The sequence below is a fragment of the Grampus griseus genome (assembly GCF_964374135.1).
Source record: "Grampus griseus genome assembly, chromosome: X".
Taxonomy (NCBI): domain Eukaryota; kingdom Metazoa; phylum Chordata; class Mammalia; order Artiodactyla; family Delphinidae; genus Grampus; species Grampus griseus.
This window is the reverse complement of record NC_138999.1, coordinates 9,905,862-9,920,526: the sequence shown is the minus strand read 5'-3', so window position 1 is coordinate 9,920,526 and position 14,665 is coordinate 9,905,862. Positions and strand designations below refer to the sequence as shown.

General features: G+C 41.8%; 1 protein-coding gene across 1 annotated transcript in view; it reads right to left on the bottom strand.

The window, feature by feature from the left end:
* Nucleotides 1–9,636: 9,636 nt before the first annotated feature.
* Nucleotides 9,637–14,665, bottom strand: part of PRPS2 (phosphoribosyl pyrophosphate synthetase 2) — a gene marked incomplete at its 5' end in the record, with an annotated part of 32,830 nt that continues 27,801 nt past the window's right edge. The window contains one exon of the mRNA XM_082681945.1: nucleotides 9,637–9,761. The remainder of the gene's footprint in view (nucleotides 9,762–14,665) is intronic.

Here is a 14,665-nt window from a genome sequence, read left to right as displayed (position 1 = left end):
CATTGCTGGGGATTTCCCTAAATCCTGTCCACACTGTTATGAATAGTCACTTTGCTAAACTCATCAATTTCTGACTCAGAGTGTGCCACTTGTTTTCTCTCAGGACCCTTGAAGATGCAAAGAAGATGTAAACAGATGAAGAGAAATAGATGGTTATTAGGGCTAGAGGTCACAGCTGGGCATTTTTCATTTATAACAAAGATTACGGTTATGTTATCCATAAATGTCATCTCCTCTGGATAGTAAAGGGTACATGACCAGATATCTCTCATAAAAATGAGGTATTGGATCTGACTGGGTTAAGACCCCTGGTAAGAATAGTCAGGTAACTTCTGAATGAAAAAGTAACAAAGGGAGGATTCCTCTTCTCGATCTATAAACGCATCATAAATGCTGCATTGCCTACAATGGCATAGTGCCAGTACATCAGTGAAAAGGAGGAGATAGCAAAGTTAAATAAAAGCACACATGGGAGGGACTTCCCTGGTGGTGCAGTGGTTAAGAATCTGCCTGCCAATGCAGGGGACATGGGTTCGAGCCCCGGTCCGAGAAGATCCCACATGCCACGGATCAACTAAGCCCATGCGCCGCAACTACTGAGCCTGTGCTCTAGAGCTTGGGAGCCACAACTACTGAAGCCCGAGCACCTAGAGCCCATGCGCCACAACTACTGAGCCCACGTGCCACAACTACTGAAGCCCACATGCCTAGAGCCTGTGCTCCACAACAAGAGAAGTCACTGCAATGAGAAGCCCACACACCGCAACCAAGAGTAGCCCCTGCTCGCCGCAACTAGAGAGACAGCCTGCGCGCAGCAACAAAGACCCAACACATCCAAAAATAAAAATAAATTAATTTTTAAAAAAAGCACATATGGGACATTAAATTCACATCAATGGCAAAAGGAATTATTAAGATAAAGTTGGGCAACTGGCTTAAAGCTTAGAAAAAAATTAAGCTGTAGTCTTACCTTGTTTCTTACATCAAAATTAATTTCATATGGCTCAAAAATTTAAATGTAAGACATTGAACATTAAAAGTACTGGAAGAAACCCAGATAAATATTTTTATAATCTTGAAGTGGGAAAGTCATTCTAAGTATGACAACAACAACAAACGAAGACCAACAGCAACGACCCCAGAGTCTGAAAGAAAACATCAAAAAATTTGACTACATAAAAATAAATCTGCTTACTCATCTATAAAGTGAGGGATGAGGGTGTGTGACCAGTAAAGGCACATCCAGGTTTTATATGGTAAGATCCCGAGGGAATATACTATTATGCTTTCTTGTATTGTTATTTATCTTTGATTCTATCTGCTAGGTCCCTAATGATATTGCAGACCCCTTGAGTTAAGGATGCATTGTCCCCAGCATCTCGTTCAGAGTTGGTATTTAAAAATCATTCTTCATGATGATAAAAATGAAAGTGATTATGAAAATAAGAATAATTTGATCACTTAGGTCAGTTTTGAGAAGAAGAGCTAGTCGTGGCCCCCGTGAGCTACCCGCATCTGGGTGATGTCGTGGGCCCAGGCCCCCCCGGGTTAGTTAGCTCAAGAGAAATGACTGGATGAAGAGGATAGAGTGCTTCTATTCATCTTGTGAGGACAGGCCTCTCATTGGCTGGGTTACCTCATACTACGTTTTCTAAGTCTCACCGCATTTCTTTTTTCCTTTTAGATGGAAATAAAGAAGATTGAAAGGGCCCTTGGTGGAATTAAACGTTGAAGGACTCCTAAGATTAAGTTTCTGAAATTAAAAGGAAGTCCAGGCTTAAGTGGCATCCAGAGTGGTGGGTGAACAAGTATACAGCTGGGTACAGAAACCCCAGGTTTGAGCCCCATTGCTGCCATCTGACTCTGACATAGACATCAAAGGGGTTGAACGGAAACTTAGCATCATACGTACTCTCCTAAAGCTGTTGGGAACCTCAATAAAGCCCTTAAATAAATTGCTCTAGTCCAGTTAATGCTGTGTTCCCAGCATGGGGAAGTATAACATCTTAATGTTTCTCTATTTGGGCGAGCATGCAAATGCAAACAGGACCCCAGTGCTTCCCCAATTTCTGTTGGCTGTTCCCACTCCTGCATGCTGAAAGTCAGGGTTGGCTTGAGGAAAAGGAGAGAGAACTTTAATGACAAGCATCATACTATTTTTATAACAAGGTTAAAATGTTAACCCTTTCAGTTAGATACAACCATGAACGCTTTTCAAATAAAAATCTTTACTAGAAATTTTCAAACTAACACAACATTGTAAAGCAACGATAAAACTAATAAAGCTCCAATAAAAACTAATAATAAAAAAAGAAATTTGCAGATACCATGAGCCTGCTCTTTGTAAACGACACGTAGAAATAGAACACAGCTTCCATAGCTCCTTCATATATAGTATATTTTTAGCATTGTAAAGCCCCAGTGTCATAATTAACCTTGTCTTTTGCTTCATTCCCCCCTCCTTTTTAAAAAATTTTTATTTTATTTTTTTAACATCTTTATTACCCCCCTCCTTTAAACTGAAATGTGAAGCATTTCTCTGCTTAGTCCTGTAAGTTTCATTTTACCTTGAAATGAAAGTGTTCTGAAAAAGTCCTTGACAGGATATGCAAATTCATATAAAAAAAACCCTTCTTTCGTGTTGAGGGCTGGTCCCACATAAATATTAGAGTGTACCAGATGAGTCCAAAGGATCAAATGCTTTGAAAAAAGGCCCTGATGCAAATAATGGAGTGGATGACTTAGTTAAAAAGAGAAAAGGTTATTTATGGAGGTAATGGTCGCTAAGCAGCTCTGCCTCTTGCCTTGGAAAATCAGAAGCAGTTTTGCCAGGTGGGCATTACAGATAATCCCTCTTGCCATTTGGTTTTCGTAGACTCATAAGTGGATTCATTAGTACTGAGGTATAGTGGCAAGAACACTTGCTTGGGATATGAGAGACATGGCTTTGTAATAAAAATGTGACCTCACACCCGTACATTCCTTCATGTTTATCACGCCATTGAGTTAGAAGCACCATCACTCTCAGAGCCTAAGAATAAAACACCTGTGAGGTGTCTATTGTTTTTATTTATTTATTTATCTACCTATTTATTTATTTATTTCTGCATTGGGTCTTCACTGCTGCACGTGGGCTTTCTCCAGTTGTGGCGAGCAGGGGCTACTCTTCACTGGTGCGCGAGCTTCTCATTGTGGTGGCTTCTCTTGTTGCGGAGCATGGGCTCTTGGCGCGCGGGCTTCAGTAGTTGTGGCACGTGGGCTCAGTAGCTGTGGCTCGCAGGCTCTAGAGCGCAGGCTCAGTAGTTGTGGTGCACAGGCTTAGTTACTCCGTGGCATGTGGGATCTTCCTGGACCAGGGATCGAACCTGCGTCCCCTGCAATGGCAGGCGGATTATTAACCACCGCGCCACCAGGGAAGTCCTGAGGTAGCTATTGTTAAAACCTGGTTTGCCCCCGAGGAAGCTGATACTTCAAGAAGTCATATATCTAATATGCAAAACCGGGTTGCAATTCATGCTTTTTTTGACTCCACTGCCCATGTTCTTTCTGAAAGTCATCTAATCAGCCAGGACCTCAGCAATTCAACCAGATAGTAACAAAAAGTCCTTTTTGAACTTATATTTGACGTAACCGTTCATATTAAAAGCTATCATGTTTCAATGATTTATTGCTGTGTAACAAAGCACTCCAAAATGCATCGGCTTAAAACAGCAACCATTATATTTGTTCACCGTTCTGTCATTTGGCCGGGGCTCTGCTGGGCTGTTCTGTTTGTCGCGTTTGGGGTTTTCCACGAGACTGCAGTCAGATGGCTTTGTTCACCTGTCTGGTGCCGCAGTGGGGATGGTGGGGAGGCTGTGACTTCTTGCTCTTTTTCTTTCCATGTGGCTAGAGCGGGCTTCTTTTCAAGGTGATTAGATCCTAAGAGTGAGCATTTCAATATAGATAAGCCCCAGTGTGCAAGCACTACTAAGCCTCGTTTGCATCATCCTTGCTAATGTCCTACTTATTGGCCAAGCCCAGAGTCAATAAGGAAAGGCACTCCAGAAGAACATGAATATTGGGAAGCACGGTTCATTCAGAACCACCAAAGTGATGGTCTACCACTTGTGATATATACAAGAGAAAGGTAAAGGGATATGTATTTAAGGCAAAAACTGCTGTTTCAGATTCTTTGAAGGATACTGGATTCAAAACATTTTACTTTAGAATACTATGCAGCCTCTAAAAGTCATGTATTACAATACTGAATGAGAGAGGGCAGACAGCAGAAGAAGAACTACAATCCTGCAGCCTGTGGAACAAAAAACACATTCACAGAAAGACAGACAAGATGAAAAGGCAGAGGGCTATGTACCAGATGAAGGAACAAGATAAAACCCCAGAAAAACAACTAAATGAAATGGAGATAAGCAACCTTCCAGAAAAAGAATTCAGAATAATGATAGTGAAGATGATCCAGGACCTCGGAAAAAGAATGGAGGCAAAGATCGGGAAGATGCCAGAACTGTTTCAAAAAGACCTAGAAGAATTAAAGAACAAACAGAGATGAAAAATACAATAACTGAAATGAAAACTACACTAGAAGGAATCAATAGCAGAATAACTGAGGTCGAAGAACGGATAAGTGACCTGGAAGACAGAACGGTGGAATTCACTGCTGCAGAACAGAATAAACAAAAAAGAATGAAAAGAAATGAAGACAGCCTAAGAGACCTTTGGGACAACATTAAACACAACAACATTTTCATTATAGGGGTCCCAGAAGGAGAAGAGAGAGAGAAAGGACCTGAGAAAATATTTGAAGAGACCACAGTCGAAAACTTCCCTAACATGGGAAAGGAAATAGCCACTCAAGTCCAGGAAGTGCAGAGAGTCCCAGACAGGATAAACCCAAGGAGAAACACGCCAAGACACATAGTAATCAAATTGGCAAAAATTAAAGACAAAGAAAAATTATTGAAAGCAGCAAGGGAAAAACGAGAAATAACATACAAGGGAACTCCCATAAGGTTAACAGCTGGTTTCTCAGCAGAAACTCTGCAAGCCAGAAGGGAGTGGCATGATATACTTAAAGTGATGAAAGGGAAGAACCTACAACCAAGATTACTCTACTTGGCAAGGATCTCATTCAGATTCGACGGAGAAATCAAAAGCTTTACAGACAAGCAAAAGCTAAGAGAATTCAGCACCACCAAACCAGCTCTACAACAAATGCTAAAGGAACTTCTCTAAGTGGGAAACACAAGAGAAGAAAAGAACCTACAAAAACAAACCCAAAACAATTAAGAAAATGGTAACAGGAACATACATATCGATAATTACTTCAAACGTGAATGGATTAAATGCTCCAACCAAAAGACATAACCTCGCTGAATGGATACAAAAACAAGACCCAACAGAGCCAAAAATAAATAAATAAATAAAAATAAGCTATCAAGTTAGATGTGAGATAAATAAAAAGGGGAAAATATCTGCAGAGTCTGTACTCAGATTGCTGTGCATATGTTTTTAAGTTCTCACTCCAATTAAAATTTTAAAAAATGTCTATTTAGGTCTTCTGCCCATTTTTGGATTGGGTTGTTTTTTTGTTATTGAGCTGCATGTAAATTTTGGAAATTAATCCTTTGTCATTTGCTTCATTTGCAAATATTTTCTCCCATTCTGAGGGTTGTCTTTTGGTCTTGTTTATGGTTTCCTTTGCTGTGCAAAAGCTTTGAAGTTTCATTAGGTCCCATTTGTTTATTTTTGTTTTTATTTCCATTTCTCGAGGAGGTGGGTCAAAAAGGATCTTGCTGTGATTTATGTCATAGAGTGTCCTGCCTATGTTTTCCTCTAAGAGTTTGATAGTTTCTGGCCTTACATTTAGGTCTTTAATCCATTTTGAGCTTATTTTTGTGTATGGTGTTGATTCACTTTGTTATAAGGCAGAAACTAACACACCATTGTAAAGCAATTATACCCCAATAAAGATGTTAAAAAAAAAGATAGATGCCTTACAAGCAAATTAAAAAAATTTTTTAAAAAAAGATAAATAATTGCTAATGCAATGGGTTTAAAAAAAGATAAATAATTGCTAATGCTCCTGGGTCGGGGACAAAGGACTTTAGCACTCGTGGCACAGCAGGTACCTGTTCCCTTTGTCCCCCCAATGCCACGGAGTGGCTCTGGGTGGATGCTATGCACGAAGTGGGTTTGCATCACAGCTGAGGAACCCCGAGTTTAGAGAACCCAAACATTTGTAATGGGTTGCAAGCAAAGCTCACTGAATTTTGCCCAGAGGGAGGCACTGTTATTATTAGACCAGACAGCAATCAAACCTGCCACCTGCCCCAGAAAGGGACGCTATCTCTGTCTTACAAAACTATCTACTATCTTCTGCTTGCTATATAAACATCCTTGAAAAGATTATCCAGAACCAAGGCTCTCAATGTCTCTGCTCATGAGATGTACAGAACTGCAAGAGACCCGTGGAGAACTGTCTCCCCAAATAAGTCCATTTATATAATTCAAGTTAAAATACAATATTTAAGTCACATACAGATCCTTTTTTAATAAGAGTCCCTGGGTGTGGAGAGAAGGGAACCCTCCTACACTGTTGGTGGGAATGTAAATTGGTGCAGCCACTATGCAAAACAGCATGGAGGTTCCTTAAAAAACTAACAATAGAACTACCATATGATCCAGCAATCCCACTCCTGGGCATGTATCTGAAGAAAACCATACTTTGAAAAGATACATGCACCCCAATGCTCATAGCATCACTGCTCACAATAGCCAAGACATGGAAGCAGCCTAAATGCCATCAACAGATGAATGGATAAGGAAGATGTGGTGCATATATACAGTGGAATACTACCCAGCCGTAAATAAAAGAATGAAATAATGTCATTTGCAGCAACAAGGATGGACCTAGAGATTATCATACTAAGTGAAGTAAGTCAGAGAAAGACAAATATCATATGACATCAACTATATGTGGAATCTAAAAAAATGATACAAATGAACTTACAAAACAGAAACGGGGGGGCTTCCCTGGTGGCGCAGTGGTTCAGAGTCCGCCTGCCGATGCGGGGGACACGGGTTCGTGCCCCGGTCCGGGAAGATCCCACATGCCGCACAGCGGCTGGGCTCGTGAGCCATGGCTGCTGAGCCTGTGTGTCCAGAGCCTGTGCTCCGCAACGGTAGAGGCCACAGCGGTGAGAGGCCCACGTACCGCAAAACAAAAACAAAAACAAAAACAAAACAAAACAAGAAACAGCAACGGAGTCACAGACACAGAAAACAAACTTATAGGTACCAAAGGGGAAGTGGGGGGAGGGATAAATTAGGAGTTTGGGTTTAACAGATACACACTACTATATATAAAATAGATAACCAAGGTCCTACTGTATAGCAGAGGGAACTGTAATAAATATCTTGTAATAAACTATAATAGAAAAGAATCTGAAAAAGAACATATATATATACACACACATCTATAAAACTGAACCATTTTGCTGTACACCAGAAACTAACACAACATTGTAAATCAACTACACTTCAATAAAAAAAAATAGACTCCTTGATTTAACTGCTTTTTGTTGCTGTTGTTTAACTGACCAATGGTGCTGAAAAATACGGTGTTAAATAAAACTGCTTCTATTACTTTTCTCTTGGTTCAAGCTTCCCTCCTAAAAACACTTTTTTAAAGGAGATTCCCATATTAATAAAATCATTGGAAATTCCTTAGATATTAAGGAGTTGTGCTGAACCCATTATTACAAATGATTAAGTACTGTTAATTTTAACATTTTTTTGGTAATAACTCTATTTTCACCAATGGAATCTTATACTTTGTGTTTCTAGAAAATAAACATTGTCTTTTTCTGTCCATAAAACCAAAGCATTAGAAACAACTCAAATATTCCAAGCTACTAAGTGCCTGGCAATCACAGTTTTGGGGTAAGTGAAAACAAATATCAGAAATTTCTAATCTAGGTACATTTGAATCTTCAGATAAACTGAAAGCTGCTATTCTCTCCAAATGTCTGCAGAGTAAGGCATAAGTTTTCAGCTGAGTACAAGAATTACAATTAAGTGTAATTAAATTGATTGTAACTTACTAGAGTCAGAACCATCTTCCTGAAGAAGGAAAGGATCGTCCCCTACGGGATGGTTCAAGCTTAGCTGCACAGTAGTATCAAGTCATCGAGGGTCTTTAATAATCCTGATACTTGGATGCTCCGCAGGCCAATTAAGTCAGAATCTCTGGGGGCAAGGCCCAGGCATCAATTTCATTTTCTTTAACTGAGGTGTAATTGACATATAGAATTATTAGTTTCAGGTGTACAACATAATGATTCAATACTTGTATATATTGCCAAAAGATCACCACTATAAGTCTAGTTAACATCCATCACCACACAGTTATACATTTTTTTAAATTAATTTCATTTTCAGCAATATTTTAAAAAGCTCCTTAGGTGGCCCCATATGCAACCAAGTTTACCAACTACTAAACTAGAGGACTTAGCCTTACAGTGTAGTTCTCAAACTTCAGTGTATCAAACCCCGTGCCTGCCACACCCCCACACCCAGAGTTTCTGATTCAATAGGTCTGGGGTGGGGCCCGAGAATTCGCATTTCTCCTAAGTTCCCTGGCAATGCCACTAGTCCAGGACCACACTTTGAGAACCACTGCCCTACAAAATTACCGTCACCTTAAAAACACCCATGACTCAGGGTTGTTATTTTAAATCTCCCCACGTTAGCATGACTATGAAAAAGGACCAGGCAAATGCCGTGAGTGCAACGAAAGACCTTTTTTTGGAAGAAGGAAAGCGAACAACCAAATCTGCAGAAGCAAGCATTCCAGGTTGATGGAAGTTACCGCACCATATTTTATGCTTTCTCTCACTGCCCTGAGGCTTAATGATAAACTCCTTCACCCTCGTGAGATACTGATCAGAATGTTGGAGGAAACACCTGGGCTACAGGAAACACCTCCAGCAGCAGAAACAAGAGGCCCGTTTACCAGCCACAGCGTTTCTTCTAAGGAACAGTGTGACCTTAACTGAGCCGGTCACTTCGTCTCTTTGGGCCTTAGTTTCCTCATCTGTAAAATGAGTCTCAAATGTTCCATCTAACTCCGAAATCTTATCAATTCCACGACATTTGACAAGAGAGGTGAGTTGCTCTACGGTTTGACCACGTTAGACTCTGGCCATCTTATGAGAGTTCAATCACGGAAGGGCCAGGATACCCACCACCTGCAAGGCGCACGGGAATCTCTGCTCTCTGGATGTCAGCGTTGAAGTCAGACTAAAATTCAGTCATCTCTTTAAAGATTACCTTAATCAGTTTCTTGGTTCAAACAAAAACGTGTCAGGCATATGGATGGATCATAAAATAAGTGGCTTTCGTGTCAGGCATATTTCTTTTTTTGACCAGAACAACTCAGTTTGATAGCTAACAAGCCAAAAGAATAATAGATTCCACAAACTTGTGTGGCCTTGTCTTTTCCCATCCCAACCCTATTTTTTATATATAGGGTGATGTCTCCCATTTCCTTCTTGAGGGGCCTCTATTCTTCCCAAAGTCAGAATTATGCTTTTCAAACATATATCCCCCTTTTTATTTCACACAGATGATAATATGCTGCACATACTTCTTTGCTGTGTTTTTTAAAAAGCGTGTTCCGCCTTAGCAACGGTTCCCCAGCTGTGCAGTAGGGATCTCACCCCAATTCATGGCAGACGTAGGGATCGGTGTTTGAAGCCCTGCATCAAAAGGATAATGCAATTATTTTGGTGTAAAATTTCATGTCGTAGCAAACACTGGTGTTTACGTTTTTAAAGTGACTTATTGCCATTGTCTTATCCACTTCGTTCTAAAATGCTTTTCTACTTGAGAGTGGACCAGGGGCCAGGGGCCAGGATGGATCTCCTCTGGAATTCTGACCTGAACGTCAGGAAGAGGATTAAGGAAGAAGATCCTGGTTAAAATAAATCAGTGGTTCTCAACCGGGGGCGATTTTTGCCCCCAGGGAATATTTGGCAGTATCTGGAGACATTTTTTGGGTTGTCACAAATGTGTGTGTCTTGGCCCCATGACAAAGAATTATCTAGTGCAAAATGCCAATAGTGCTGAGCTTGAGAAACCCTGAAATAAATTATCCTGATATACACACTATTACATGTAAAATAATAAGGACCTAATGTATAGCACAGGGAACTCTTCTCAGTACTCTGTAATGGTCTATATGGGAAAAGAATCAAAAAGAGTGGATCTATGTATTTGTATAACTGAGTCACTTTGCTGTACACCTGAAACTAACACAACATTGTAAATCAACTATAATCCAATAAAAATTTTTAATAAATAATAAATAAATATGTGCAATTCCCCTCCCTGAGGGGAGGTGTCTGACCCCAGGGGAAAGCTGCCGCCCCTTCCTTCATCCAGCTTCCCTCCCCCAAGCCCATTCTGAACTGCTTCCGTCAGGGACTTTGAAACGTTTACTGAAGATAAAATTGGCTCTGAGGAAAATATGTAATAAACTTAAGAAGCTAATAATCATAGGAAACAAATGATTAACAGCAGAAGCACACCAGAAATGGCTATGAAATCAATAGAGTATCTTAAACAGGCTTTTAAGCTGGAATAGATGTGGTCATGCACCTTTTAAACAAGCGCTCCTTCGTTCTATTTACATTTTAATGCTGAGTGTGACTGTCTTGGTAGACTTGACATCAATGATGCTGACTGTAGGTTTTTTTTTTTTGCAATACCGAAAGAGAAATACACCAACAAAAATACTTTAAAAACCCCCAAAAAACAAAACAACAAAAACCCCGCACTGTTGCCCTTGCTCCGAATGAATGATCATGTCTGCAAGGGCAGGGCGATCATCCTCCCATGTTGCCTACATCACATGCTTGTGTATAAAACAGTCCGTGTAAACTCTAGTGGCTTAATACATGTAAGCCTTGGTCACGTATTTATCTGGTATTTACCTCAGAGCCCCATCCTAACACAACGGTCTGCTAGTAACTGCTCCATCAGGAACGAATGGGTGAGTGAGTGTGAGACCCCCTCCTTCACTTTGCCTGTGGAAGAAATCATCAAGGCAGCCCAGAAGACTACAGATACAAATCTTCCATTTGACATCTGTCTGAACCAAAATGTTCATAAGAGTCAAAAGGCAGAGGAGCAAGAGGTATTTCTCAGATGAATTATAGTTCCTATAACTTGCACACATAAAACAAAACACCTCCAAATGACAAGGCTCAAGACTGCATTTACGGTTGCACCAGTGCAAGTCAGTAAGAAATTACTGACTCATCAAAAACCAGCCTTCTTCTGCCAGCTGGGGTTCCTCCATGTGCTCTTTTATTTTTTTTAATCTTTTAAAAATTTATTTATTTATTTTTGGCTGCGTTGGGTCTTCGTTGCTGCATGTAGGCTTTCTTTAGTTGCGTCGAGCGTAGGCCACTCCGCCACGGTACGTGGGCTTCTCATTGTGGTGACTTCTCTTGTTGCGGAGCACGGGCTCTAGGCACGTGGGCTTCAGTAGTTGTGGCACATGGGCTCAGTAGCTGTGGCTTGCAGGATCTAGAGCGCAGGCTCAGTAGATGTGGCACACGGGCTTAGCTGCTCCACGGCATGTGGGACCTTCCCGGACCAGGGCTCGAACTTGTGTCCCCTGCATTGGCAGGCGGATTCTTAACCACCGCGGCACCAGGGGAGCCCTTTTATTCATAGGACACTGTTCATGAATTGTGTCTTCATTGAAGTGTTGCTCTTTGAAGGCTATGAAAGCCGTCAGTGGGGAAATGAACGCACAGTTACTGCCGAGAAGGGTCTGTCCCTTTCAATACTCTAGGAGGCTGCTCTGCAGCCCTGGTCCTAAAAACAGGATATTGAGGCTTGAGGAAATTTCGGGTCCTTCCTTGGTTCCTTAGACGAGAATACTGTCAGTGGCACTTCCTGAGTTCATTCTATAGCAAACACACTAAAATGTGCCTCCAAACAATTCCTCTGATGATTTGACAAAGTGACCCAAGTTCGGTCTAGGTCCTCCCAATTTTTCTGTAACTCATGTTCAGTCTTAGCTTCGAGGCAAGAAGATAGTAGATTTAACACTCTCTGCATAGGGAAAATCAGAGAATCATGCATCCTCAGACACAGAAGGTCAAGTACTCACAGACGTAAGAGTCCCTCAAAGCACAGAAGGGTGACGTCCATCAGCAAATATTTAGGGCACTCTGCCTTCTGCCTGGACTGTTCCCCGGGGTCTCTAAAGTCCACTTATGGCTTTAAAGGCAGCTCTGCTCAAGGACTGGCAGTCAAGCCAGGTCTTGAATGCGTTTCCTAAAGGTGTCCCCCCATTTTCCTCTTTTATCTGTGACTACGGCCTTCAGCTTCTACAGTTAATTGACGATGGATTTTTTTAAAACTGTGACGCCACAGCTCGTTGGCACATTGTTGGGCTTGTCATATAGCTTCCTTTGTGTTGCAACTGGCACAAGATCAGAGCCACGCTTGTGAGATTCCTTAGCCAAGGTGGCGCTGGGGATCCAGAACTATCCACATTAGAAGAAAGAGAATTAGAGTGACCGAGCACCCTGGCGTGCCCAGGACTGCAGGCTTTCCTGGGATGCAAGACTTCCAGAGGTAGCACTGAGAAAGTCCCCTGCAAGCCCAAACAAGTTGTTCACCTGATGGAGAAGGAACCATCTTTGCCACATTAGGACCACAGCCTTCAGTTAGTAGTAGTCCAACTATATCTAGCATAGAGGTCATGGCCTGTTAAAACTGCTGGGGACTTTAGCAATCATCTACCCCCTCTTTTTCACAAAGATGCTCAGACTCAGAGTGGTATAGACATTTCCCCCAGGTCACACAGCTTGCTGGTAGCATATCAGGAACCAGACCCTAGATCGCCACAGTCCCAATTTCGGGCACTTTCCACACTGCATTACATTTTTTGCTTTGCCAGTCTCTTTCTATTGCTCTTGCAGAATGAGTTCAGCTGGGTTTTCTTCTGACCACAGGACTTAGCCGTTAGAACAGTGAAAACTGCTGTTTATATTGGGCACTGCTTTTTTTTAATGTTGGGATAGTGAATGGAATCAGGTTGCTGTAAACAGCCTCAATTGGTCACCATCTCCATTACCACACGTCATCCATTCCTGTCATTTCTACAGCCCAGCAAAGTGTCTTCAACATGCAACCATTTGTCATCACCAAATGCTACCCTTGGTGGAGATGGTCACGTGCCAGGACAATGTACCCCTGCGTGGGTGGATCGTGTTTGTGACTAGCTCAGAGGCACATGGATTAGCATCTAAAAGTGCACGAAAATCTTGCTTCTTCATACTTAGATTCTTTCAAAGGGAAGAAATAAGATGCCTGTTCTAAAAACTGAGGTTAATGTACACAACAATCGGTTCTAAGCTCTTTACAGATATCATCTCATTTACTCATCACATCCTCTGAGAGAGGTACTATTATCCCATTTCACATACAAGGAAACTGAGGCACAGAGGGGGTAAGCAACTAGCCCAAAGAGGTTTAGTTGTTGTCGTTGTCTTAACTCTAGTAAGTGGTGGAGTCTGTTTCTGAGCATCACGCTCTTTCAGGAGAGAAAACAAGAGCTCAGAGGTGACAGTAGATCAAACCAATCCAGAATGTGGACTTGGAAAGCAAGGGAAAAGGTGGAGGGCTGTGTTCCCGGGGTGCAGGAGATAAACCAATTAGGTGAAGATCTGCAGTGAAAAGGAGCGACTCTGTCAACTTCTGCATGCAATGTACACAAAGGATAAGGCAGTACGTTTCAGCCCGAGTTCCATCTTCATTGGCTATCCTCACTCTAACATAGTAAGTACCAGACACCCTGTGCTGTCCTGCTTCAGTCCATGCTGGAGTACAGCCAGTGGTTCTGGAAAATTCTGCCGTGAAGTACCATCGGTAACAGCAGTCCCTTCACAAAGCCCTTTCTCACCTCCCCAGCCTCATTCGACCCTCTGAACCTCTTAGTGTTGCATCTTCCCCTTGGACGCTTAGCCTGTCCAGCCACTAGGTCAGCTGGTGGGTTGGATAGGACCTGCCATATGAAATCAAACACTTCCGAGGAGGTGTGTGTGACAGGATTAATGAGGTGAAACTGTAACGCTGGTGACGTGATTTTGGTGTTTCCATCTCTCCATTTTCTTCCTCCCTTCTATTACATTTTATCCTGTTTTGTCTTAAAACTGTGATCTTCTCCAGTGGACTTGGTTTTAGTTCTTTATATTTCACTGGGACTTTTTAAGACAAACTGTTGTCACTCTCAGCATTACCCACACTTTAAAGCTGAGCTTTCCTGGGAGAACCATAATTAGAAGTTTACTTTGTCCAGGACCTCCCTGGTGGTCCAGTGGTTAAGACCCTGCACTTCCACTGCAGGGGGCGCGGGTGTGATCCCTGGTCGGGGAACTAAGATCCCACATGCTACACGCAGGGTGTGGCCAAAAAGAATTTTTTTTACTTCGTCTCCACGAGAGTAACTTAAAGCATCACAGAATAGGTGACAGTTCCTGGTGCTTCTGAAATCAAAGCATGTGAAAAACTTCTATGGGGCCTACATTTAAGTTTGGTCCATTCTAACCTATGGGTATTGAACACGACTACTCTGATGTAT